The sequence below is a fragment of the Schistocerca serialis genome, chromosome 1 (genome assembly GCF_023864345.2).
Source record: "Schistocerca serialis cubense isolate TAMUIC-IGC-003099 chromosome 1, iqSchSeri2.2, whole genome shotgun sequence".
Taxonomy (NCBI): domain Eukaryota; kingdom Metazoa; phylum Arthropoda; class Insecta; order Orthoptera; family Acrididae; genus Schistocerca; species Schistocerca serialis.
The window spans coordinates 989834143-989859727 of NC_064638.1; the positions used below are offsets into that span (position 1 = coordinate 989834143).

General features: G+C 41.5%; 1 non-coding gene across 1 annotated transcript; it reads left to right on the forward strand.

Annotated features, from left to right (window-relative positions):
- Positions 1-797: 797 nt before the first annotated feature.
- Positions 798-872, forward strand: Trnas-cga (transfer RNA serine (anticodon CGA)). The gene has a single exon. It is a non-coding gene; the product is annotated as a tRNA-Ser (tRNA).
- Positions 873-25585: the final 24713 nt, after the last annotated feature.

The following is a 25585-nucleotide window of genomic DNA, read 5'->3' on the forward strand; positions in this document are numbered from 1 at the left end:
ACTTCTTGTTAGCAGCAGTATCTGAGTGAGACCTGGACAGTCTTATTTCTTATCTTCGCCGTGTGAACACTTGGCGCTTTTGTGTCCACGGTCTGTCTAACTGCATATACGAATTATCGCCACGTTTGTCGTTGTCCACCTGGCCCATCGCAAGCTGTCTATTCTTAAGGAAGCCCATCCCCTGTGCGGCTGCAGGATGCCTTCATGTCCGAATTTCTGGCAGTCGCTGTGTGAGGTCCGACTTACCCCTCCTATTGTGCTCCTTGTGCCCCTGGCGCTGGGAGGCTGCGAAAGTGCCCGCCATTGGCGGTATATCACTACCACTCATTCCCTTTCCTGTGACCATCGTAATCTGAGTGGCGAAAAGCAACTGTCTATATTCCTCCATACGAGACTAACTTCTCTTACCTTCGTGGTCTTTGAGCGACATGTACGTTGGCGGCAGTAGACTCGTTCTGCAGCGAGCTACAGTTGAGTTCAGTATTTCCATAACACTGGTGTGGTGATGAAGCATACAGGTAACAAATCTAGCAGCATGTTTCCAGAATGAGATTTTCACTCTGCAGCGGAGTGTGCGCTGATATGAAACTTCCTGGCAGATTAAAACTGTGTGCCCGACCGAGACTCGAACGCGGGACCTTTGCCTTTCGCGGGCAAGTGCTCTACCAACTGAGCTACCGAAGCACGACTCACGCCCGGTATCACAGCTTTACTTTCGCAGGAGAGCTTCTGTAAAGTATGGATGGTAGGAGACGAGGTACTGGCAGAAGTAAAGCTGTGATACCGCGCGTAAGTCGTGCTTCGGTAGCTCAGTTGGTAGAGCACTTGCCCGCGAAAGGCAAAGGTCCCGAGTTCGAGTCTCGGTCGGGCATACAGTTTTAATCTGCCAGGAAGTTTCTAGCAGCATGTGTCTGTATTGCTTCAATATAGTTCTTTAATCTGGCTTGCGGGCATACCAACATCTCCAGCAGTAGAATGGGTTGTATTATATTAGTGTTCTATACACGGACTGCTTTATAAATAACTACACCTTCCCAATAAACTGAAGTCGACCAATCGCCTCTCCTACAACCGACCACATGTTCTCGTTCTATTTCAAATGGTTTTTCAACGTTACGCCTAGATATTTAATCGACATAACTGGTACAACTAGCACACCACTAATACTGTATTCGAACTTTACAGGACTGCTTTTCTTACTCATCTCCACAGCTCATATTGTAACTAATCTGTTTCTACGGGTTATTATTTAAGATTAGGGTTGCCACCGACTCTAACCATACAACTAATCAAAGGTTTGGCCGAGTCGGAAAATAAATTAATTTGATCACAGACCAAAAACTCATAAAAATGCATACGTCGTGATATTGCTCATAGGGGATGCGATGTAATTAATAGTATTGCCCCTGCACTGTTCACGAGAATGAAACATTTAAAATAAAGTAGAAAATGCGTGAACACTGCGCATTAGGTCAGCTCCCAGCAACGCACCTGAAAATAAGACTGAATCTGAAGCATTTGTTTTAAAATAAAAGGGGGAACTAATCACTGGACCAGTGCGTAAGGAAACGCATTGGATGTACTAACGGGAAAGCTACGAGGTGAGTGGCTTAGGTGCAAAAACGTAACCTCCGAATACAAGAGAAAATGGTGGATAAAATCATTTATTCTTAAGATATGGATTTGAGGCATGTACTCAATTCCTGATAACATTAATAACGAAAAGCATCGATATAATCTGCACCTAAAATCATTGGTGTGAGTCATTCATACAATTGCTGTTGCCTGATAACTGATCGCAATAACTTGTGAAACTGTACACGTTTTGCAGTACACCCGCATGCCCACGTGTTTTGTGGAGTCGCAATTTCTAGGTCAAGTTGCAACAATATCACATCACGCAATCATGAACAGTTAATATTCAAATGGTTCAAATGGCTCTGAGCACTATGGGACTCAACTGCTGAGGTCATTAGTCCCCTAGAACTTAGAACTAGTTAAACCTAACTAACCTAAGGACATCACAAACATCCATGCCCGAGGCAGGATTCGAACCTGCGACCGTAGCGGTCTTGCGGTTCCAGACTGCAGCGCCTTTAACCGCACGGCCACTTCGGCCGGCAGTTAATATTCTTTAAAACAAACATGAGATCGGACAGTTAGTGACGATGGTAGCCCAACAAATTCTAATGTTCAACCACGTGGTTAGCTCCCCACGGACGAAAGATACATAAAGCAAGGAAGATTTACGAGAAGGCAAAGCTATTAGTATTTAGAAAAATAAGAGCTTACACTGGCACAGCTGATGGCAAACAGATATTCATACAGAAGCGAGTGCTCACTTCTTCTCGACATCGTTGTGTGGCGTTCTTCCGACGGATCCAAGTCTGCTACAGAAATTTACTAAAAGAAAAATCTGCCAAAGTTTAGCATTCCTTGCTGCGACAAGGCAAAGCAATCGTTTAGAGTTGAAAAGCGAGCCCAGAAGCTAACAGCTCTACTCTCGCCAAGTAACAACGCGCCACGCGGCCAATCTAAATCTCCCTTCTTCGACTGGAGCACAGCTGTGGACGCTTCCCCTACCGGCGTCAGACTGCCTCCCTTTTTCTTCTCCAGCCTCTTCCACGGTCCGCGTGGCCCGGAAAACCCAAAGATGCCATTTCCGCCACCAACTTAACGCAGGTAGATTTCTCACAAGTAGCGCAAACCCCTTTGCCTACTTGACCACTACGAGAGTTGGCTATTCTGTACAACTGCTGCTGAATTTGTATGACTAGCGCAGACTTTCTGCATCAGACTACGCCACCGTCTAGCAACGTGACACACAACCACATTCATTCACTCACAGCACTATGATAGTTATGAAAAAAGGGAAACAAGGAAAAGAAAGAGAAATGCTAGTGAAAGTTGGCTACCGGACTAACGAAAGGTGGTTATACGACCCTTTCAGTATTTCTATACATTTAGAGCAAGCTGCCATTCATGACACAAAATAGAAATTCTATCTGTCATTCTATGCCCTCCTGCGGTTAGTCTACAGTGACAGATTCACGTACGCTACACAATCATAAGCTAACAGCCGAAGATTGCTGCTCCACCTATCCGTCAGATCATTTATGTATACAGAGAACAAGAGCAAGCCTATCACATTTCCTTGGGGCACTACTCAAGATTTCCGTGTTTCTGATGAAAAATCACCATCCTGGATAGCGCTATGAGTTCTATTACATGAAAAATCTTCTATACACACACATATCTTAGAAAAAATGCCTTCCGGGGATCTATAAATATGGAATGCCCTTCCTGCACTTCTTTCATGATTCTTAGGAAATCGTGCGAGGAAAGGGCAATCTGAGTTTCACGCTAGCGTTTCTTGCTAAATCCATGTTGATCTGTGGACAGAAGTTTTCTAGCCTATTCCAGTTTAGAATATTCTGAATAATTCTACAGCACACCGACGTCATGAGTACAAGTCTAATTTTATAAGCTAGTTTTTCTTTACTTTTCTATGTAGAGGAATTACTAGCGCATTCCGCTAGTAGCTTAGGAATTTACGCTGGGTGTGGAATTCGCGATAAGTGCATGCTAAATATCGGGCCAATATGGAATAGTATTCTCTGTAAACCCGTATTGGGACCAGACCTGGCGACGTGTTTGTTTTCAACTCTTCCAGGCTCCTCTGAACGTCAGAAATGATAATTTCTATACATGTGTCTGTGTGTCTGTGCTTTGCTCAAACTGTAACCTCCCCCTCACTTACCGACCTTAATGACAGTGAAAAATGAAACCGCGTGTACCTAATGGGAGTTTTGGAAAAGCAATCGTCACCGAAGTTAACCTGTCGGTAAAGAGGGAGGAAAGGGTTACATCTAAATGAAAGGAAAAATGCAAATGAAACTGGTGGAAATTAATTTTGAAAAGGGGTAAAGTTAATAAAGAAAGTAAATGTGCGGCCGTTACGTTAACAATTAACTAGCGGTAATTAGATATTTGAGATTTGGGAGAAATCACGGTTGCCAGTCCTAAGGACAATTACTATAGTAACTGAAAAAGAAAGGTTATTACACATATAATTAACACTAGAAGCGTGGCAACTGAAGGTTGACACGTGTAGTGTGAAAACTGAAAGTTTGTCAGAAGTAATAAATTTCGCTACACTCTGACTTAATTTAGCAAAAGAATTAATAAAACCGGAAAATCGAAAGTTAATTTAGTGACTTAAGTTAATAGTGAGCTTTCTTTCTGAAGCACATCGAAATTCAGTAAAATACAGTTAGTCTTGGACTACCTCAACAATCGTTTCAAAAGCTACTTGAATCTACGCAATTTAGAAATAAGAGATTTAACTTTGATCTTGAATTAAATGATTCTGAACAATTAACAATAGTAAAATGTAGTACGTACCAAGCTGAGCTGCAGTCACAGGTAAGCTAAAATACGGTAACAAAGCTCGCACTCTTACTTCGTGCTTGTGTAATCTGAATATTGTAGCCAGCTCTGAGACTTTAACTGAACTTTGAAATTAAAGCAGTGAAATCTAATTATATTATTTTAATGCTGGCGTTTGAATTTCAACGACACTCGGGTTCATTTCGGAAAAGGAAGGGACCCTGCTTGGCAATGCAATTGGGACAATGAGCAACAAAGGTTCATGCTAAGTTGCTGTAATTTTGCGAGGCAAATGGAACAATTTGAAAAGCTGAGGTCTGCCATACAGTTCTGAAACTTTACGTGCTTTTAGTCTTCCTTGTTGGTTGATTGAAGGTTTGAAGCCGTCGATCGAGGAGGTGGCGACAGTCACTCATTGTCGGCCGTCGCTGTTGCAGAAGCTGGATGTTGGTGCGCCTTCTTCTCGACACGGTCACCAGGCGAAACGGGCTCTTGATGTGCGCCAGCTAAAGCTTCCCGTCCGCGACACCATGTCAGAAACTATCATCGCGAGTCGAGCGCAATTACATGCTGCCAAACCCCGAAAGCGCGGCAACTCGCGGGAGCGTCACACAACCCACCTGCTCCACTCGCTACTCCAGCCAGACTCTCACTGTTCTGCCCGCGCTCCACGCGGCAGAGTTAACACTACCAAAGATCCTACACACTTTGATTCGTCACACGACCTATCGACGTAATCGTTCGATAGCAGTTTTCCCTAGGCAGGACCCAGCGTAAAAATACAAATAATATTTACGAAACAAACCAATTATACATCGACATGAGTGCATAAATATATATATACAAACAGTAAAACAATTACAATATATAAAGAGACAGAAATGTCATATCTTGAGGTAACAAAACAAGGAAAAAAAATAATAGTACAATAGATGGAAATAGGAGTATATGCATTTCCGGCGTTACACGTGCCCCACATTGTCTGAGGATGTTCGTGTAACGTAAACAGACTCAGAAAATGTCCCAAAAAAGAAACAGCGGAAATGCATATGCTCAAAACATCAACAAAATTTAGCATTCGTCTAATTAATCATAAATCAATTTTTAGACCATAATAATTGAGTGGAGACACTCCAAATCTTATTCCACTCTGTCATCTTACACAAAATAAAACAGGTTGACAACATATTAAAATTCATAGAAAACATAGAAAATGGTTTAGCTATTCTAAAATTGTCAAAATTCCCAACAGTATCAAGAAATGGAATACTATTTACAAAATTAATCAGAGTACATGGTCATAAAACCAGGTAGATCAAAATACGCAAATTAATAATTAATTACATAGAATACACATTTTTACATAACCTTTTCATAATTAGTATCTCGTCATGAGATTCCACTTAACGCTAAACAAGAAAATAATATTCAGTAGATCGAAAAAAACATAAATATTGACAGCAGAATTCTTTCACATCAGCTGTCCGGGAAGAAAAACTATTCCGCCTTTCGTACTCGCAAGTACAAAGAATGCCGACAGCGGCACAAGAGCCAACAGCGGCACAAGAGCCGACAGCGGCTCGCCTCGCCAGTATTGTTGCGCCCGCGTGTGCGGCACGCTTGATCTCACTCGCCCTTGTGACGGCGTTTCCAGAACGTCCGTTTCACTGAATTCTTTAGGAAAAACTCACTCCCGAGTAATCTCAAGGAGTCCCTTAATACTATCACAGTGGATAACTCAACACTGTCCATCATCACACGCATGTACTAGCCTGAAACTTAAAACAGCGTCTAAGTACATCGGCAATGACTAGTAAAACACATATTCATGAAATCTTACAGCTAGTTACAAAATCATATTTACGTTGCTTAATCTACTGTGACTCAGCTGAAAACTTAAACTAGCAGCTTGGATTTTTCAGTTGATTAGATCATGATTAAATTGATTAAAATTAAATTGATTAATCAAAACGCGCTTTAGTGTCATGACGACGTATGCGAGCATCGGCTTTTAGCTTCATTACTTCTCGCAAACGATCCTTTTTCACACCAATACTAATGTCAATCCGTGGAGGGAATTTGATTATCTCTTCCACTAAACTTGTACTTCTGTCACCCAACAGGATTTCCTCTGGAGAAAATCCCGTAGATTCATGTCTCAAGGTGTTCATAATTCTCTCAAATACTGCTACATATTTGCCCCATGCCCTATGGTTGTGATGGCAATAGGTACGGGAAAGTCGGCCTCGTCTTTGTTCGTGTGTTACGTTTGACACACCGTCTACAATACTTTCCAATTCACTTTCTACATTATTGTCAATGCCGAGATTCCTCATGTTACGGCAGTTCAAACTCATTCCTACGTCAATGTCATCCGGCCACTTAACAATGTTTATAGGCTGGTATTGCCTATGCACACCGTCTCCTGCCTCGTCAAAACCAACTACCATTGTTTTATCTTGGGACGTACATGTCAACGTTTTGCTTTCGCAGTTAATCACTGCACGGTACTTTAACAGCCAATCTAACCCGATAATTACTTCCGTAGTTAAGTCTGGCACGACGACAAACTCTTGTTCAAATCGTGCCCCACATATCTCGAAGTTGACAAAAATCTGTTTTGTGACCGGTTTACTGGCCTTCCCAGTAGCACCGATAATTTTCACTCCTGTTACTGGCATAACTACGATGCCAGGTCTGTCTTTCAGTAACTCAAATATTTTCCCAGATACAGCACTCAATTCTGCACCGGTGTCAATCAACACGTTTAGTTGTAGGTCGTGCATATTAACAGACACTACTATCTGTCTACACTTGTCCTCGACTGTTTCTTTATTTTCCCACAGTAAATCCTCGTCTATATCCAGGTCATTCCAGAAAAAACCATCCGGCTTTGATCCTAAATCCGGTTTATCTGGCGGCTTTTTCAGCCTCTGTTCACATACAGTTTTAATTTCAACACGTTTGTCCTGAGGCTTAGTCTGTAGCTTCGCCTCCAATACCGAAACCTTTTCCTGTAACTCGTGAACTAGTGAGTGTTGCTTTGCTATCAATTCATTAATCGTCACCTTCGTTGATTCCACTTTGGTCAGATTAATCTCATCTGCCAATCTACCTGGAGGAATGTGCCCAGTCGCATCTGAAATTACTTCCTCTGGATCTGCGCAACCCACACTGCTACCGTCTGACCGCATAACGTCAGCTCTAACCTCATACACGCTGAAATCTATGTGCTTTTCTACCAATTGTGTCCGGCTATCACTAAAATTTTCGTAATCTTTCCCCTTAATACTCTCGCAATGTTTAAACTGGAGGTTTGCGTCGGATGGGTCGGCTACTTCTACCACTATAACTTTCGGTAAAGTCTGCCGGTTAGGGCCAGAACTTTCCGTTACTCCTTCAACATCTAACTCCTGCGGGACGAAACACGACGAATCTTGCTCGTGCTCCCCATTAACATCAACTATTTCTGGTAAAGTCTGCCGGTTAGGGCCAGAACTTTCAATCACTTCACAAATACTATCTTCCTGTGGGACGAGACGCGGCAAATACTGCACGCGCTCCCCATAAACACTTCTCCCATACAGACCCCTATAATCTCTTAGTTCGTCGTATAAGCGACCGAACTGCCTTAACCAGACCTCATCCCTCTCTGCATCCCCTCGCTCGATGACGGACGTTTTATCCGACATCTGATCTTCTCTCAACAATTGCGAATCATCCTTAAACTCAATCTCCAGTTCCGCTGTGGGTATTACAGCTGGCACCTTATAATCGATTTCCGGAACACTACTTAAATTGTTCTCACTGACAGTGAATGTACCTTCTACTGCCGTGTATACAGCTGATCTACTACTTGTGGGCGCACTCCTTTCTCTTAACACTGGCACACTCTCCCGCCGTTGATTATTCCACACGGAATTTTCATACCGACGACACCTGGGTTTTCTCCTGCTATTGGGCCGCCAAAATTTCTCCACGCCCGGTCGGCCCCTCACCGGCGCGGCTAATGGTTTCCCTGTCTCGTCCCAGCAGATACGGTCCCCGGATGCTGCTGAGGCGGCTGATCACACCCTCTGGCGTTATTACTATTCTGTGAAGCCCGTATCACGTTAGTATGATACTGGTTTCCGTCATTCCTGTTATTATTTGCATTGTACCGATTGTTATTACGATCCGAACCATTATTGTTATTGCTGCCATGGATGCGGTATGCATTATTCCCATGGTTATCGTTGCTGTGGTACCCGTTGTTGTTACCACGGCCTCTACCACTGTCGCGATTATTGCGCCAATAGTCCTCGTCCTCAACTCTTCCCAGGAAATCATTGATTGTCCTGTGATTGCTCCCTACGTAGCGTTTTGTATCATCTGGAAGCTTTTTGTAGAGTTCCCAGACTATTTCGGATTCCGTGCGGCGATCACGCAAGTATTCCAACTTGCGGATCCAGCCCTCACAAAACTCCTTCATCGAACCGCGCGAATTCGCATCGAAAGGCCTCGATACGACAAATTCGCGCCAGACACTTTGCTGTTTTTGCTCTGACCAGTATTCAGCCAGAAACAAATTTTTAAATTCGTCAAAAGTCAGGTTCGTAATGTTGAGGTTTAAGCCCCAACGCTTGGCATCACCAGCCAACACATCAATAACCGCATTAATTTTTCTCTCATTACTCCATGATTTGGGTAAAACTCTTTCACAATTTTTAATGAAATCCGTCGGGTGTATACCGCCTTTTTTCAAGGGGTCGAACCGCTCCTCTTTCGTCAACAACTCCGAACTATGTGCACAGATTGGCACATAGCTCTGCTTTTCGTCAAGTTTCCTTTCTAATTCCGACACCCTCGTAATCACTTGGCAAGTGGTTGTCGCAAGCGTTTCCACTTCCCTCTTTTTCTCTTCGCAGGTATTAGCCTGCTTCGTCACTTTGGTATCCACTTCGGATACTAAAGCCTTTAAAGTTTCCACCTTCTTTTGATCCTCTTTTTTCACTAATTGAATTTGTTCCGTCACCTTATTCTCGATGACTGGAGCAACTGATTCTCCTACACTTTTCTCGATTCTGCTAATTTCGGAATAAAAACGACTATTTATGCTCGCAATTTCCGCCTGAACGCCTATCATTTCCTGTTTAAGATTACCGATTTCGGTATTAATTACAACAATATCTTCTTTGATTTTATCAACTTTTGTGTTAACAACTCCACCATTGTTGTTAACAACGTTAATAGCTTTGTTCTGATTGTCTAGCATTCGTTCAAATTTTTCAGACTGAGCTTCTTGCTTGACCGATTGACTCTTGATTTCGTTAATCAAAACATTCAATAAATCAGTTAAATTCCCGGAAACTACCGGTTTTACTTCCGTAGCGGCTTCCTCTTTAATTGTCCCCCCATATTCGTCATCAAGGGATTCAGATTTGATTTTCACTTCTGATTCTGAAACATTTTCTAAAGTTTGGAATTCCATTTCTGCTCTTTGTTGCGTTTCGGCGGTCGCGTCTTTCATGCTAGCCGCCTGCCCCTGAACAATGGGTACCGCGGTGCGCGTTTCCCACTGTTCGACCGATTGTTCCGTATCCAAGTCTACCAAATTTTGGTAATTGTTGCCTTCACTCATTTTAATAATTTTCAATATAAATGCCAAATCTCAAATCTAATTAGGATTCCTCACACTAATATTCTCGCTGACGTATCGACCATTTCGTAACCAGTACTTTGTTACGAGATTTGTACAATGCAAAATTCGTGTCCAGAACAATCTCAAATTTGAAGATTGTCCTGTCACCAGGTCGCCACGTGTAACCTCCCCCTCACTTACCGACCTTAATGACAGTGAAAAATGAAACCGCGTGTACCTAATGGGAGTTTTGGAAAAGCAATCGTCACCGAAGTTAACCTGTCGGTAAAGAGGGAGGAAAGGGTTACATCTAAATGAAAGGAAAAATGCAAATGAAACTGGTGGAAATTAATTTTGAAAAGGGGTAAAGTTAATAAAGAAAGTAAATGTGCGGCCGTTACGTTAACAATTAACTAGCGGTAATTAGATATTTGAGATTTGGGAGAAATCACGGTTGCCAGTCCTAAGGACAATTACTATAGTAACTGAAAAAGAAAGGTTATTACACATATAATTAACACTAGAAGCGTGGCAACTGAAGGTTGACACGTGTAGTGTGAAAACTGAAAGTTTGTCAGAAGTAATAAATTTCGCTACACTCTGACTTAATTTAGCAAAAGAATTAATAAAACCGGAAAATCGAAAGTTAATTTAGTGACTTAAGTTAATAGTGAGCTTTCTTTCTGAAGCACATCGAAATTCAGTAAAATACAGTTAGTCTTGGACTACCTCAACAATCGTTTCAAAAGCTACTTGAATCTACGCAATTTAGAAATAAGAGATTTAACTTTGATCTTGAATTAAATGATTCTGAACAATTAACAATAGTAAAATGTAGTACGTACCAAGCTGAGCTGCAGTCACAGGTAAGCTAAAATACGGTAACAAAGCTCGCACTCTTAATTCGTGCTTGTGTAATCTGAATATTGTAGCCAGCTCTGAGACTTTAACTGAACTTTGAAATTAAAGCAGTGAAATCTAATTATATTATTTTAATGCTGGCGTTTGAATTTCAACGACACTCGGGTTCATTTCGGAAAAGGAAGGGACCCTGCTTGGCAATGCAATTGGGACAATGAGCAACAAAGGTTCATGCTAAGTTGCTGTAATTTTGCGAGGCAAATGGAACAATTTGAAAAGCTGAGGTCTGCCATACAGTTCTGAAACTTTACGTGCTTTTAGTCTTCCTTGTTGGTTGATTGAAGGTTTGAAGCCGTCGATCGAGGAGGTGGCGACAGTCACTCATTGTCGGCCGTCGCTGTTGCAGAAGCTGGATGTTGGTGCGCCTTCTTCTCGACACGGTCACCAGGCGAAACGGGCTCTTGATGTGCGCCAGCTAATGCTTCCCGTCCGCGACACCATGTCAGAAACTATCATCGCGAGTCGAGCGCAATTACATGCTGCCAAACCCCGAAAGCGCGGCAACTCGCGGGAGCGTCACACAACCCACCCGCTCCACTCGCTACTCCAGCCAGACTCTCACTGTTCTGCCCGCGCTCCACGCGGCAGAGTTAACACTACCAAAGATCCTACACACTTTGATTCGTCACACGACCTATCGACGTAATCGTTCGATAGCAGTTTTCCCTAGGCAGGACCCAGCGTAAAAATACAAATAATATTTACGAAACAAACCAATTATACATCGACATGAGTGCATAAATATATATATACAAACAGTAAAACAATTACAATATATAAAGAGACAGAAATGTCATATCTTGAGGTAACAAAACAAGGAAAAAAAATAATAGTACAATAGATGGAAATAGGAGTATATGCATTTCCGGCGTTACAAAACGATGGCACATCTGTGCGATCCTCCTGCGTGGATGACATTTTCAGCGCAGAATTTAGCTCTCGTTTTGCTATCTTCTATTGCCACATTAGGTTGGTCGGCTAGTGACCGAACAGAAGCCTTCGACCCACTTAGGGATTTGACATGGTACCGAAATTTTATCGGTTCAAATGGCTCTGAGCACTATGGGACTTAACATCTGTGGTCATCAGTCCCCTAGAACTTAGAACTACTTAAACCTAACTAACCTAAGGACATCACACACATCCATGCCCGAGGCAGGATTCGAACCTGCGACCGTAGCAGGACTGAGCGCCGAGAACCGCGAGACCACCGCGGCCGGCAATTTTATCGGGTTCTCGGCAAGATCTTTCGGTAAAGCATGACGGTGGAAGTTGTATTACTTCGAGCATAGATCATTTTATAGACTCATTAATTTCTGTTAACTTTTGCTTGTCGACAGTTTTGAATTTTTTCTAAAAACTAAGAGTGCAAAAATCCCTATTTCCGCAGTATTTCCTGAATTTTGTTGCTAAACTCCAGTGTTTCGTTTACGACCCTTATCCACTTAGTCGGCCCACACCTCTTCAGAGCGCTATGTTCAAGTAATTTAAACTTTCCTTAGGTCCTTCATCGTGGAACTTTGAACCGTCATCCTTCCGAATGTGAGTCCGATGCGCCACACGTCCTAAATAGGACGCTAACAACGGATTATCTGTTCTTTCCAGCAAAAAAAAAACAAAAAAAACTCTCTTACCCCTCCAGATGGATTTATTAACTTCAGTAATTCGCGTCGCTATGATGACATCACGATTGCTAATACCAAACTGACACTGTTGATCAGTTCAGGCCTGTTTGAAACTCCAAGGACCACAGCATTTCCCCACTATCCGATACAGTTTTCTAGATGAGGCGATGTGTGATAGCCGATCTTGACCGTTTTCTTATACAAACACTGTGTTTGACAATATCAGAATTATTTGTACAGTGGTGAACAGTCTCGTCAATACGAACTGCCATTTTGAAAATTGACAATACATAAGGTGTAGTAAGTTACAGGTGGGTACTCGACTTGAATATGTAACATACTGTAAGATAACAGAGAAAAAAGTAAAGGAATTACATACCGCATTAGTGATATGGCGTGAAGTGGCACATTTGTGACTGCCAGCGGCTTTGGCACTTGCCCTTGATGCCATCCTGGGCCGGAGACTCGAGCTAGAGGAGTTCCAATAAGTATGAGTTGGCACGAGAAGAAGATTGGCTCCTGCTGGGCACGCTCAGTACGAAATGCGAGCGGATTTGTCTGCCTAAAGGTTCTCAGTCGATCGTGGGAGAGATCGGTGTTTATCCAGATTTCTCGTTGGTAAATGCATATCGATATGACGTGCAATTGTGGCCTGAGGCGGAGATTGTTTTATTTTGTACGACAGTAGTATGTTGGGATACCTAAGGCCAGTAGAGGATTAAGATGGTACGTCTAATCGTGCGTTCTGAGCCTATATTTCTGCTGCATAGCGCGCCCTCATTGCTAGTTGCGCAACCTTTTGTAAGTGCTTGTGGTGCCAAATCAGTATTCTGGAAGCATTTTGTTGCTAAGGGTTGTGGTTACATGCGACAATTTTCTCTCTTAGGAGCAACTGCAATACGTATGTTAGATCGAGCGGTTTCTCACTTCACCGTAAGCTTTCTGATTTTTGGGCATTTGTTGTTTTGCTCAGGCTGTTAGCACACGATATTTGAGCTAATTTCGTGTCCAGGGGTATCTGTCCTACACGACTTACTATATTATAACGTTTGACCATTGGGTTATTGAACAAATATCTGTATGTATGTGGACGAGACTAGACTCACAGTGTTGCCACGGTAATTTTGTCGCTACTTGGTAAAATCCTGAGAGAATCTGCCCTTAGTGATGTTGATTTCTAGGAACTAATTATGTTTTTTTCTTATTACCTAATGAAATATCAGATATAACGTAACGTTCGTGGATTTCCAGCGATTATTTTCAGTAGTAGTAGTCCGGCATTATTTGCTGCATGACGGTTGTCTACGTAGCGGGTCAGAAACTACCGGGGTGCCTTGGTGGTCAACCAGACTGCGACCAAAAACATTTACAGCCCTTGTCAAGTATAGGTAATATAATGTAGTCTTAAGGTTTGTTAATGCTACCTCATTGCGACAGTACGTGAGGTATTTTCATCGCCTAGTGTGTGCGACGGCGAGATAAATTGTAAAAAGCTCTTTAATTACCATTTATACATTCAAAGTTAGTGAAAAATTGTGTTGTTTGGTTGGTTGTTTGATTCGAGGGAGGGAACCAAAGAGTGAGGTCATCGCTCCAGAACATTGTGTCTGTTATACTGAATTGTAAATAAATAGCATCATTTTACGGTTTTTCTGGTCAATCATTTTCAAGTAAAACTGAATTTTGTAAATGGTCATTACGGTTTCATGGTTTTCTGGTTACTTAATATCAAGTAAATTTTTAAAAAGAACTACTTCTGTTTAGTTGCGAGTGTCACTGAATTATTTAATTGAAAGTAACTTGTTAAGAGTTCAGTGGGCATTTAAGCAATAAATGGTGTACCTAAAAATCAAATATTTGATTAATTTTTTAGTAAGTTGTATCAGAGGTGAATGTTCAGTTTTAACAAAAATTTGGAAGTCTCAGTCCGTCTTTCTCAACACACAGTCGTCACTCCACATTACTTTCTGGTACAGTACAAGCGTCTACAACGTGCATTATAGGTAGACACATTGCCATGAAATTAAAAAAAAAGTATGTAGAAAAATATCCACAGTCATAAATAATTCAAAAAATTACTTTCATATCATATACTGCTAAGTTATCCATTATGTAATATATGTTCACTTTGTCAGTTCTCACGCCACTACAACCAGTATGAGAATTCTGCCAGTACCTGTCCTACCTTCTAAACTTCACAGTAGCTCTCCTGCAGGAGAACTTCTGTAAAGTTTGCAGGGTAGGAGACGAGATACTGGCACAATTAAAGCTGTGAAAAGTTGTCATCAGTCACTTGGTAACTCAGTCGGTAGAGCACTTGCCAACGAAAGGTAAGGTCTCGAGTTCGAGTCTCGGTCCGGTACACAGTTTTAATCTGCTATGAAGTTTCATACCGGCGCACTCTCCGCTGCAGAATGAAAATTTTATTGTAGGTACGTCATGGACTTAGTCATTTTCTCTCGGTTCTTTTTGACAGAGATATGCACAGTGAAACCACTCTGTCTTGTTTCCTGCAACAGTTTAACCTTCTCTAAATGAATCCTATACCAGTTCGTGAATTTCCTCTGCCATCTCCAATACTTGAAGACCGGTGATTAGAAGAAAGTACTTCTACCATGGTGTTACGTACACATATCACGCCAGAAGAACGTAGGCATAGATACCGTAGATTTTAGGTACTGATGACTATATACATCCGACGGGAATTACATTAATTGTGATCGTGATAAAGAGCTATTTATTATAAAATATTTCGAGGGTATTGATAGACACGAGCAGATGAAAGCGGCTGAAGTGAAAGGGAGGATTCACTGTTAGAGACATACAGAACAGTTGATGGCAATATGTTATAATGATGTCAGGCGATACAACAGTACTAGAAGGTAACCATTAGTCACCTTTAAACGCACTTTCGTTCTATTGTGGAGGGCGTCAACAAAAAATATTTTTCGCGAAGGTTTGAAACTATGTTTGCAGTTTGATTGAAGTCACTAAGTGCTCTCATTCTCAAGTACTGGATGAATGATGTCTGGGCATTTGCGCGGAGTCAGCTGCACTTCCCTCAAGACATCTATATAGTTCGTAACTGTAACACCTCTCTTACTGAATTGTACCTTTCCCATAAGATTATACCTCTTAATGAGAAGCTTGTGTCATTACAAATCTTGAAATTCGATGACTTTTTATTTAATATATTGTAAAACATACTTTTGCTGTTCCTGGAAGCCGTTAGATGGGTGACCTGCAACTGCTTGGATTCCGTGCCCAAAGACAATCGCTTAGCAATACACGAAAACTTTTCAACGGTTATAGGAACAACAAAATTACACGTATCGAAATAACGACCCGTGCGATAGAAAATCAGTTAAATTTTCTCGACAGTGAAAATATTATTGTACCTGATGGGATACTTTTATTATTGCACGCAGAGTATGGGAAATATTTGGCTTATCTTCTATAAGCAGAAGTCTGCAATAGGTCATTGCAGAAATGAAGCGTTCGAAGTGGGTGGATTATTGCACAGTGCAGTAGATACTGGGTTAATCAGTGAGCAAGCCAGTTACCACTCTAGTTCGTCCGAATGTAATGTAAAGTGTAGCATCAAATGGATTAGCTAAATAGCGTTAGCTTTACCAGTACAATATGAAAGTCAACATTAAAAGATAGATAGAATAGCACAATGAATATATAAAAATGATCCTTTCATGTAAAAGGTATTAACGTGCAGTACTGCAGTAACATCTATAGGTAATATTCTAAACAAATATGTTTTAGTTCTGAAGACACTGTAACACTTACACTTGCTTAGATGTATACTTTTCTATCTGTTGTAAAGTAAAGGAAAATAAATACTCAGTTTTCTTATATTGTTTCATTTGGATCTGAAGATGACGAAATATCCATTGAATCTAATTATAATAAAGGTCAACGTGAAACTGAGATCGTGAAATTAAGGATAAATTTAAAAACAGTACAATTGCGGAATTTCTCTTAAGGAATACGTGGGCGACAGTGATAATATGTTTTTCGTCTTCCTCGCCACCCAAGTATGTTCTTTTGCTCAATCCTGCTTTAATTAAACCTTCCTACATACCTGGGCATCTCCAATAAGGCTCCCTATTTACCAGAATCAATTTAATTTTCCACTAATTCAGTGCTGACATAGAAAACGCTTGCTGCTTTAAAATTCCGATGAACTTTAGTTGTTTGGTGTTTCGAAGCTTTTGCCCCTTTATTCGCAAATTTCTCTTTAAAGATATATTTTACTTCATTGTTAAAAACACTGAAGAATGTGTTCCGAAGTCATATTGCTGTGCAAAGGAGTATCCCCACGCTTTGTATGGTCGTAATGGCCTCACGCTCAAATGGTTGCCACATGTACGATTTATTATTGATATTCTGAATACGTATTATTTTTAAACAACTACATATACAATATTCTGCCACATTATTTGATTTGTATATAATCTTATGCTTTTAGACAGTCCTGCACTTGAAATGTTTCGCAGTACAAGTCTCCGAGCACAATCATTTTCTGATTTTATATTTGGTGTCACTGGGACCTATTTCTTGGTTTTGTCGCATCGTCTATTTCCATTTGAACCGGTATTGTTGTTACATTATCTCGACCTCCACACTGTCAATGCCTGTTTAGCCGATCCGAAAAATTATGCATGTCCCACTGTTCTACAGCTTAACAGAACTGAAGTGTGAATTTGTTAACTATATTTAGCACTTCAGCTAGAGTTCCTGTACATCTGATCGTGTTTTATTTTTGGTACCTTTGTTACCGGACCGCTCTGGAGCCGTACTGGAAGCGTTTTCTGCTACGAGGATTATTAATGGTTTCTCCCGTGTATGAACAGCTGAACGGGGCGCCAACGGTAATAGATTTTTAATTTAGCATATGCCTGCTGGTGTGCCTACGGTTAACAAAAAAGAAACCCTTTCTTACATCGTTGATAACGATTTTTCGTCAATTTTACACAGTAGTTATTTTATCGGGGATAAATTGAAAGCCTTTATTGGTCACAGTGGAAGAAAACCAATCGATTTTCACCAAATGGTGCTTCGTGGAATTATTTCCCTAATGTATAAAATAGAGATCTGATACTCAAACTCTTTCTTAAAGTTCCACCAATCTCGGATTACGGGAAAAAAATGTTAAGGAATCTTGAAATTTTGTGTTGTTATAAACTTTTTAAGGCTGTTCTTAGGTGACCTTAGTACGTTATGATATGATCCAAGCTATACGGACAAGCAGAAATGGTGTGTGGTTGTTGTCTGACGCTTCTATTAAAACTAGCTACAAAGATCCCTATCCGTGAAGATAGGTCTTTACATTTCTATTCATTGAAATGTCCGTTGCTTAACATTACTGTGGAGTGTATTATTTAGCTCCAATTACAGATATTTATTCCCTAAGTCGATTTTCGGAATCAGGGTACTGATTATTAGCTTTAGTAACAGTTCGTCTGCGCAAGTGACGGGATTCGTATCTAATACTGCCCATGCAATTAGGTGTTCTTTGAGATCACCCAAAAACAGTATAAATCGAATGCAGCAAATATAATATAAATAGGTTCCCAATCCCACAAAAGTGTGGGAGGGAATTTCTTCCTTTTGCATTTGCGCCATATATGTTGTTTCATCACAATATGAATAGGCCCTTCATAATCTATTTAAGCTATCAAAACAAAGTTTTCGGCAAGGCAACAGAAATGACCTAGAATTTTCCTGAGTGAATAATATTCGTAACTGCCGGCCTGGGAGGCCGAGCGGTTCTAGGCGCTACAGTCTGGAACCGCGCGACCGCTACGGTCGCATGTTCGAATCCTGCCTCGGGCATGGATGTATGTGATGTCCTTAAGTTGGTTAGATTTAAGTAGTTCTAAGTTCTAGGGCACTGATGACCTCAGAAGTTAAGTCCCATAGTGCTCAGAGCCATTTGAGCCAAGCCAATATTTGTAACTTCATGGGGTGAAGATGATGAGGCATCTATGTCTTTTATGCTTTGAATACGTGCGATTTTAACCATCTCATGCAAAGAGGAGAACACTGACGCTGCACAAGTAAATACATTCAGTGAAAGGTTTCACAAAAATACTGGGAAGGTTTTTAGTCATGAGGCCTAGGTCTGCTGGCATATACCTCTGTCTTGTAAAATTCGGACAAAGGGGGTCTAATTAGCACATGCTGGCAGAATTCAGTCTTAACTTTACTCAACCTCCTCCCTTGCTGTCAGTTCAGCGGCAACGATCGTTACTATAATATCCAGGCTATTCGATTTTTAAAACTTAAACACTTAAGCGGTACATCATCCCGGAAGTTATGAATATTTACCACACAGACAATTACTCAATTACTCCTAATTTCTGTTCCTTACGGAAAACTGTATCTCGACGTGTTAAACTGTCAGTTCCATGTTTGACATCCTGCATAACCTGAGAAATACGAACTGTAAGGGTGAACTGCACGAATTATGAAATATCGTACTTTAAACAATGACTGGAACAAATGTAGCTGTCATATTGCTTTTGTGAAACTTTCTACTGTTGTATTGTAAACGCTGATGGTAATTCTTTTCATCATGTCACAGTGTCTGTGAAATATTTTCCAGCAAGCTAAGAAATAATGCAGCGCATTGGGGACATCTATTGGGTTTATAATCATTGAGGCCCATCAGAATTATATCCGTTTGTATTTAATGTTTCTCAACGGCTCTTAATTCTAAATGCACAGGAGCCCTAGAGAAAAGACGTAATTCCGTTCATAAAATACACTAATGGGAATTAAAATTGCGACACAGGAATGACAGCAAATGAAACTTTTGCTTGTTGTGTCTATACAACATAGTAGGGAATTAGATGAATTGTTGGTGATTTGTGAGTGTACACGATACGAAATATAGTATGTAAAGCTTCCATCGCTAACAGTGACAATAGCTCTAGCCCAGCAGGGCAACGAATGAAAATGAGGTTGTGTGACAGACACAGGTTTAATTCTGCTTCATATTTATTCCACAGTTCGTCAATAGTAGTGGGAGGCGAATGGTGGCACGCTAGTGTGACGAAAATCCATGCCCAGGTGTTAGCAGTGGGTGGAAGATGTGGGCACAGCGCAAGTGAGTGTAACAGTTGAATGCCATCAGCACAGTGGTAGGTCGGAACAAAATTGGCGATGTGCTGTCTTGCTAATCTTGTAGAAAGGTAACAGCACTGGAAGAAAGGGCAGCGCCACTGTCCACAGTACATCAGAAATGTAACGATTCCTTCACCCCAAGCGTTGGGGCTACATCACGACGAAGAATGCAATCTGGCAGCGTACATTCTCCTCAGAACACTCACGCGCTAATACGCACATCATGATGCTGCATGTGAAACAGCGGCTCGTCTGAGAAGACGACGTGGGGCCACTCCTCGGTCGGCTATTTTTGTTGGACGCACCACTGTCTGCACGCCACTGCTGCTGCAGCATCGAGGGAAGATGTACCAATTGACGCCACACTTATATTCCCTGGTCTACAAACAGGGCCCCACTCTCCATTTGGATACTTGTTATGCACATTTCATGACTCAAGAGGGGAGTCTTTAACATAAAACTAGGCCGCCAACCAGCCGCCACAGAGACTGTGGGTCGCTGAATTAAAGTGCCAATAAAATTAGCCACCCTCATAATCCTATGATTGGCCGTATGCTCGATATGGCAGCCGCATAGGATGCAGAAGTTTGTGGAAGAAGTGTGGTCTTCCACTCGAGCAATTGCAGTGCTGAGTCTGCTTCTCGTCTAGTGGTAGTTCCGCCTCGGCGGTTGTCACGACCAGTCACACGATGTTGAGTTATGTGTGCTGCGGTCACTGTGTACAGATGACGTGCAGTTCTACGTAGCGTCTATTACACGGCTTCATTACTCTGAAAGTGACAATCTCTACACTTTCCTATTTGTGTGAATACAGGTTTTGGACAATAACATGGAAACGCCAAAAATACAAGGATGTACGAAATCATTGGCATTCAAAGCAGCTTCCAGTCGTCTTGGAATGGACAAACACTGGTCCTGTACGCTTTCCTGGAGAATCTTATACCAAACTTCCTGCGAAATAGTGGCAAGTTTAGGTATCGATGATGGAGGTGGATAGCGATCATGCACACTTTTCTTCGAAGTCGACCACCGAGACTCAATAACATTGAGATCTGGTAATCATTTTGGCCAAGGTATTTGCAACAATTTATCCTCGTCCTCACAAAAACAGTTCTGGACGATGAGAGCTGTGTGAACAATGATCATGGAATGTAGTATCACCATTGGGGAACCAATACTGTACCAACGAATGGACATGATCAGCCAAAATAGTCACATAATCCTTGGCAGTAATGCAGCATTTCAGAGTAATCACAGGGCCCATGGAATATTATTATATGGCTGCCCAAGTCATCACAATCCCTGGTCACATTTCACTATTGAGAAGTGAACAGGACGAAAAATTGGATACAGTGTGAATGAAGACTCATCCGACGAAATGAGACAATTTCATTGCTGAATAGCCCAAGTTTTTTGGCTTTGGCACCACGTTTTACTGTTACGGGTAGAGCTGTGCCATTTGTACGTCAAATGTAAACAGAATGTCAACCAACCAAACACTTAAGTGGCTCCAGTGGTTCTTATAAGAGTCCAAAATCGATATAACATTAATGATGGAAGTTGAAACTAAAGATGTAGATGAAATAGGATACAACTCAGTTCTCAACAGATCTGAAAATGGAGGCCTCTTGAAGTTAAGGAAATGCGATATTCAGGTGGCAGAAACTGGGAGGCTTCAGTGTGGTAGAGCAATATCAGCACCAATGGAAGACACAGTCTGTGTAAATGTGCATGCTCCGTTTGGAAGTACTCGTCGAGGCTGGTGCCGAGTTTTACAAATAGATTTTATTTCTATTTTTCTTTTTCTGCCAATGACATGAATAAAAGTCGTAATTGGTGGTGATTTAGATTCTGTTATTATCAAAAAAGACCAAAAGCCAACTTTCAACAGACACTTGGTACCAGAATACATGGCCAGAAATTTAAATATGGTTGACACATGGGAGTTAAACGCAGATTCATTGATGAACAGCTAGCTGAGTCACTAGTTATTCAACGACAGAATAGACAAGATTTACAGCTCACAAGACTTGGTACATAACATAAATACCTCAGAAACTTGGGTTGGGGTTGGGATGTTTAGGGAAGGAGACCAAACAGCGAGGTCATCGGTCTCCCAGGATTGGGGAAGGAGAGGGAAGGAAGCCGGCCGTCCCCTTTGAAAGAAACATCCCGGAATTTTCCTGAAGCTATTTAGGGAAATCACGGAAAATCTAAAATAGGATGCTCTGACGTGGGATTGAACCGTCGTCCTCCTGAATGCGAGTCCAGTGTGCTAACGACTATGCCATCTCGGTCCGTCAGAAACGGGGCCTGTATATTTTTCCTATAATTGACCATATATTAGCAGTATCATTATACAGAAGCGAACGACTTTACGTGGGAAATGATACTGAAAATTAAATAGTATCTCAGTTAGAGACGATGTATTAAGAATTATGGTGATGGAAACAAGTAAGGATTGTGTCACTAATATGGGGGAATACCCAAATAAATTAAACTGATGGCTGGAGGATGCGGAACCCAATCTGAGATTATTTAGACAATATGATTAAAACAAAAGTGAGTGAAAGAGAAAAGCGCAGAAGAATTTCATTTCACGTGTCTGCAATAACTGCACCAAAATACACGAGATATTGCCGCCAGTAGTTCACAGATGAGGCGGATTAAAGCGCAGACACTGTCAGTACAGAAAACGAAACTAGAGGGTCTGAAAGCGAGGTCAAGAGCTGAAAGTATTATCCAAGAGACCAAGCCATCCCTCTGCCATCTAATCTAAACATCAAACAGGGCAAAACACAAAGTAACAGAGAAACTCATGATAGCAGACGTGACAACACAATGGCAGTCTCATATCAAAAGCGAAGTGCTGCAGCATTTAAATGAAAATCATACCTGGGCGCAGAACAAAGTACTACCAACAGTCTGACTACCGTCGTATAACAGCCATTACCGATATCTGTAAAACAGGCGGCTATGTAAAATCTTTCCGAAGGCTTTCGCCCGTATTTCTCACAGTATTCTACTGAAAGCGATTCGGAAATTAGGAACCTACAGCAAATTCTCCTAGCTTATCTCAATAATTTTGCAAGGAGTTCAGTGAAATATCGTGATCAATGGCCAACTAATTGTGCCGTTCGACATAAAGTGCTCTGTCCGTTAGGATTGCCCATTATCGATGGTCCTATATGCAACTGCGGTCGAACCTTTTTTCAGGGAACCTGTGATCGGGCTTCAAGGCTTGAGCTAATCACGAAATAATGTCCTATGTCGAACATTTACACCTGATCTGTTCCTATGTGTGTCCGCTCAAGACCAAATAACGGATGTAAGACATGCACAAAACTCTTAATATGAAGCAACGGGGGCCGTAATTAGCTCCAAGAAATGCAAGATAATGAGTTTAGGGAAAGGCTTGTAGCTGGAAGAACAACAATAGTTACCCACAGCAACAAAGATATGTGGTCTAGGACTACAGTCTGATGTCAGACCCACAATAGAGAAGACAATCAAGTGACACCTAAAGTTCAATTACGCTAGGACCTACATACAACTTCAGTCCAAACAAAGTCTCTATTTGATCCAACAAATAAAACTGATGAATGTGTTAATCTTGTATAAAATTTGTTGAATATTATCCATTTTGCGTGTATCAGCGCTAGTAGCTCAAAGTATACTATTAGGGACTGGATATTTGAGAAGCCGTAGAAATATTTTCAGAGTAAGATACGGCACACTGACATTACCCTTTGAAGAAGGTGACATCGCGTTAACGGACACTGACACAAAACACGAAACATTACTAGACTATAATGTCCTTAAGAGACCACAGTGTAGTCCTATCAACGCGACAGAGCAGTTCAACCAGAAAGCCCGGTAGCACCCGTATTCTCAAAATAAATTCAAAGCTCAGCATTCGCATTACCTTTGTAGTCGAGAACCTATGTAACCCTTGGAGACCAAACCTGCACCGGCCACTGTGGCCGAGTGGTTCTAGGCGCTTCAGTCGGTCGCTGCTACGGTCGCTGGTTCGAACCCTGCCTTGGACGTGGATGTGTGTGATGTCCTTAGGTTAGTTAGGTTTAAGTAGTTCTAAGTCTAGGGGACTGATGACCTCAGACGTTAAGTCCCATGGTGCTTAGAGCCATTTGAACCATTTAAACCAAACCTGCAACGCAAAGAAGTGGTACTACCATGTTAATAAAACGTCAAGTCCTAACAGAATGGAAGCCAAATACTATCATGTCACTTGCCCTGAGGTGTGGCAGAACATTTGCAAACAACAGCTTTCATTAGATGTTAGGGGAAACTTACGTCGGTTGCTTTCTTCAATTATACAGGAGAATAATTATGTTCCAACAAACAAAGTAATGTGCACAGGAACGAGACCAAGAAGGCAATTAACGTGAGCTAATAGCAGGCGTCTCCAGCCGGGGTAAAGAACTGCTCTTGGATCGATTCAGCAGAAAGCAGTCACGTGGAGAGATGCACCAGTCAGCTCGATGAGTAGTGGCTTTGCAGCAACAGTGCATAACCAGTATGCAAGAACACTCATTCAGTATTCTGTCGAAGCAGAAGATTCCGATAAGTGTATCTGAAAGATAGAGTTGTGACACCTTTAGCAGTTCTGGAAGAGCTGACAAGGGAGCAAAGCCATTGCTGCACAATGATCACCATAGTCACTCCAGCCTGTAATGATTTCCGGGCTAGGAGTGGCGCTGTTGGAGAAACGCTAGCGCACACGGCCCACATTCACACCACCCAAATTAGGCGGCATTCTCAGGGTGCTCAGTGAACACAGTTGCACGTAGTAGTGCTCAGCTATGCACAGTATGCTCAGTGACAAGTCGATGCGAGCGTATAGTCAGGAGAAGACGCCAACTTGCAGACCAAGATGGTACAGTTAGCCACTGACGACAGACTTTAACGTCAGTGGTTGCAGGCCTCTGGCTGATCCAAGACTGTGTACAGTAAACTCGGTTTTTCTGCACCGCTGGGTCACCACTGGGTTGTAACGCAGCAAGTTATAATGAGACAACATTCGTTGCAATAAGGCACGCAGTGTCTAGTACGGTGGCTGCAGGATGCCTAGGTTTTTTTCCGCTCTGCTCATAGCACAGCTGACGCTGCCTGCCGTGAGAACTGCATAGCGTAATATTCAGTCGATACGAAGATTTATACCCTCTAAGAATCTAAATAATCCGTATTAGGTATTATCCTATTTTGTTCAAATTTGATACACAGCCTTTTGTTACTAATGGAATGATGCTGCCAAAATGTCAGATTTTGATTTATTATAGTTCTGGAGATAAAGAGAATTAACTAAAATTCCTAAAACCTACACTTGTATTTAAAAACCAAGTTGCGAACAATAACAGATTGACTTTCATTCTCATTTGATGCCATTACAAAGTTATCAGCGCACAAAAATCAATTAATTAGAATTTTCTTTTTAAAACTTTAGTCACTTTGCATTGCATAATATAAATATCGGTCTAAATTATTATTTGATTATATTTTGTCGTGTGAGTGCGTGAGAATTTTGGGAGAGTGTGTGTGGGACATACGTTAAAATTTAGTACTTCATTTTAGGTAATACCTTGTACAAACGAACCCTGGGAGAGTTATGTTGCAACCGCGATTCAGGTGACGTATGTCTGTTTGAGCATGCTTTTGTATAAAAGCGGATAGAACGGCAGTTAGAGGCGGAATAGGTTTATTTATCAATTTGAAGAATATATCGCACTTTTCTTATTTTGATTAATCATAATACAAGTAACTGAAGTTTTTCTGACTTTAATTACTATCAAATTAGTGATTGGATAAGGCAAGATTTCCTGCGAGAATGATCAGGAAGGAACGTTATGATCGTTCGTTTAGATCAACAGCC